The sequence below is a fragment of the Solanum lycopersicum genome, chromosome 3 (genome assembly GCF_036512215.1).
Source record: "Solanum lycopersicum chromosome 3, SLM_r2.1".
Taxonomy (NCBI): domain Eukaryota; kingdom Viridiplantae; phylum Streptophyta; class Magnoliopsida; order Solanales; family Solanaceae; genus Solanum; species Solanum lycopersicum.
Genome location: NC_090802.1, coordinates 10,769,149 through 10,773,034, shown reverse-complemented (window position 1 = coordinate 10,773,034; position 3,886 = coordinate 10,769,149). Strand labels below are relative to the sequence as shown.

At 34.5% G+C, this 3,886-nt stretch overlaps 1 long non-coding RNA gene across 1 annotated transcript; it reads left to right on the top strand.

Annotated features, from left to right (window-relative positions):
- Positions 1-606: 606 nt before the first annotated feature.
- On the top strand, positions 607-3,364 carry LOC138347739 (uncharacterized). Its single transcript, XR_011220275.1, has 2 exons — positions 607-687; positions 3,011-3,364. It is a non-coding gene; the product is annotated as an uncharacterized lncRNA (long non-coding RNA).
- The last annotated feature ends 522 nt before the right edge of the window (positions 3,365-3,886 follow it).

Here is a 3,886-nt window from a genome sequence, read left to right as displayed (position 1 = left end):
TAGTGCTATAGGCCTTATTTGGGACTTGTATCTGTCAGGAAATGCTTAAATAGAAAGAGATAGCCATAGTTTGAACATGTATTTGATAAGCATACTTTGATACTAATGATGGTTTGAGAGTAAGGTAGATGATCGATGTAGTTATACGTTTTGTTATTATTAAGAGTGTTGACTTCAATGAATGTGGAGTTTGATAAACCAAGTATGTGTGCAATTATATTAGAGACATTCTATGAGGGGAGGTGTAGATCTCTAGTTTTTTATACTATTGAGATGAGACAATGGGTATTAATATTTTGGAATAATCATTGAGATAACTATCCTTTCTTGTCTCGCCTTTCTTTTTGATCGTTCGAGGACGAACGATGGGTAAATTGGTATCTATTGTAACGACCCATTTGATCGTTATGAGTGTTAAAGCCTTGTGTTTCATAAAATATTTTTTTTGATGGATTCTAATTGGATTTTGGACTATTCATAATTATAATTATGAAATTAATGGGGTAGTTTTACTAATTTATTTAGTTGGTGGTAAAGAAAATAACATTAAAATTAATAGAGGGTCACTTTTACCTATTTTATAAAAAGTCATTAATAATTAGGGTTAATAAATCATATGTAGAAGAAAAGAAAAGCGGTGAAGAGAGGAGTGCAAAAGAAAAAGGGATCGATTGTATGACCTTGCAGGTAAAAGTCTTCATCCAAATTTTCAATCTTTGTCCTTGTTTATATATATATATATATATATATATATATATATATATATATATATATATATATATATATATATATATATATATATATATTGTCAATTAAAGAATAAAAGTATAAACTATTAATATATAAAATAGGTTGGGTAAGAAGTTACTGGATTAATTATGTGAAATTGGGGAGAAACTTAAATGGTCAAGACTAAATAATGATGGTATAATAATTATGGAGTTGAAGGGTCGTTAGGCTATACCGAAAAAAAATTGTGGGTGAATTGTTGATGCCATTAAGTCGGAAAAAACCGGTTTATTGTTAATATTATTAAAAATTGGTTGAAACTTGTTTGTTGGTCGATGTGAATTCTTTGCAATTATTGAAAAAATTCCTAGCGGGAAAATATAAAATAATGAGTAAATTCAAAGGTTAGGGATAATTACGAATTCTTACATGCAAGTTCACATACTTACAGTTCTTGAAATTATAGTAGAATCTCTTAATATCCAATTAATGATAGGCAGTAATGAGTAGACCAATTTATTATAATCATATACTATCTGTTATAACTTGATTGGAAAGGAGGGTGGAAATTATTATATTGATTGTTGTTAGTTAATTAATGGAATTATAAAAATGAAATGTATATGGTGAACTACATGGTACCCACTGATGGGTTGGAACGATGGATGCAAGTGAGGAAGTGATAATTTAATAATGGTGTGCTGGCACTGGTTTTTACCAGTGACATTAACTTTTAAATATTATAAAATTTATTATTATATTGTAAATTATATTTTGATATATTGATATAGGTAATTAAATATTAGATGTATCGAATTATTTAAATTCCACTAAAGATAAATTGATTGGAGGAATTAAGACTTACATTTAAGTTTGAACTTTAGCAAATTGATTATAGAATTAAGTGAGTTATTGGATGTAGGCTATACATAGGATAATATTAGTGTTTATAGAATCGTTAAATTATAAATTATGCACATATATATTTGATAGATTGGAAGGGTTCGGAGCATTGAGGAAAGGAAAAGCATTGGAGAAGTAGTTGCTTGACTTTGGTTCTTCGGTGGAGGTAGGTTATGGTTTATGCTATTCGATAGTAAACTCTTAATAGTGACTGATATGCATTGAATGATATTGTGAAGTTTTCTATGTACTTGATTGTGTGATTGTGTGGCTTGGTCGTATGTTTTGTAATTGGTCTAAAATCCCGAGACCATGAAATGTATAATATTAAACCATTTCTATCGAAGTAATGCCTTGAATAAAGAAGGCTCGATGAAATATTATTAACGAATGAAAAAGTGGTGATATTAAATGATAAACTAATGATATTTTTGGATCGGAGTGTCACATTCCGACACGGTATTTTTGGATCGGAGTGTCCCGTTCCGACACGTCGTATTAAGGGATCAGGTGTCACGAACCGATACATAATATTAGGAGTCGGGTGTCACAAACCGACACATAGTATTAGGGGATCGAGTGTCACAAACCGACACATAGTATTAGGGGATCGGGTGTCACGAACCGACACGTAGTATTAGGGGATCGGGTGTCACGAACCGACACATAGTATTAGGGAATCGGGTGTCATGAACCGACACATAGTATTAGGGGATTGGGTGTCACGAACCGACACGTAGTATTAGGTGATCGGGTGTCACGAACCGACACATAGTATTAGGGGATCGGGTGTCATGAACCGACACATAGTATTAGGGGATTAGGTGTCACGAACCGACACATAATATTAGGAGATCGGGTGTCACGAACCGACACGTAGTATTAGGGGATTGGGTGTCACGAACCGACACATAGTATTAGGGGATCGGATGTCACGAACCGACACGTAGTATTAGGGGATCGGGTATCACGAACCGACACATAGTATTAGGGGATCGGGTGTCACGAACCGACACGTAGTATTAGGGGATCGGAGTGTCACATTCCGACACAAGAGGAATAAAGAGAAGTAATCTTGAATTATGTTAGTATACTCAAATTCGAAGAAACTATCTACCAAAATGGTTTGGTTTGGAGGCATGAGTCCTCATGTGTGATCTTGATATCGTTTACTTATTACGAGCTTACTTTAATGTTGTTTATACTTGTTCATGTTGTTTGTTGTTATCACCTGTTAAGTGCTATAGTTGAGTTCATACTATTATTTATTGTATATTAATTCCTATTTTGGGTTGACTGATGATATCTACTCAGTACATGTTGCCCCCGTACTGAGTCCTACTTGTGTTTTTCTTTATTTTCCTTTTATGAAATGCAGCGAGTGTACCTATGACTTCTGATTTCCCTCAGCTCTAGCCAGCCTCCCGCATATCAAGTCACAGGGTGAGCTATCCATTCAAGCTCGTGTTGGATTTTCTCGGTCACGACATGATGTCCTATACTTTCGGACGCATACCATTTTATTCTTCATTTTAGTGTATTCGATATTCTTAGACTTAATATGAGAGATTAGATGTCCTTGTTGTGATGACTTTCAGGTTTTGGGAAACGATAGTTAATAAATTTTGGAGCTTCTGCAATATTTTATTATTCATAGTTGAATTATTGGTACATGTTGGGATTTAAATTTCTTGGTTCGTCCACCTAGGTAGTTAAGTGTGGATGCCACTCACGACTTGTTTTGGGTCGTGACAATTTCTTCGGGCACATACAATATCGAGCACATGAAATAATGCATTTCTTCGGGCATATGCAATATCGAGCACAATGCAATGATGCAATTCTTCGGGCACATGCAATATCGAGCACAATGTGATATCGAGCATATGTAATGATGCATTTCTTCGGGCACATCCAATATCGCGCACATACAATATCGGGCACATACAGTAATGCAATTCTTCGAGCATAAGTCAATATTGGACATATGTGATGATGTATTTCTTTGGGCATATGAAATATATAGCACATGCAATGATGCATTTCTTCGGGCACATAAAATATCGAGCGCATACAATAATGCATTTCTTCGAGCATAAGTCAATATTGGGCATATGCGATGATGTATTTCTTCGGGCACATGAAATAATGCATTTCGGCATTCTCGGGCATATGATAATGATGTAGTTCTTTGAGCATGGTGTGATATCAGGCGTAGGTGCAAAATGATGCAATATCGGGCATAATGTAATTT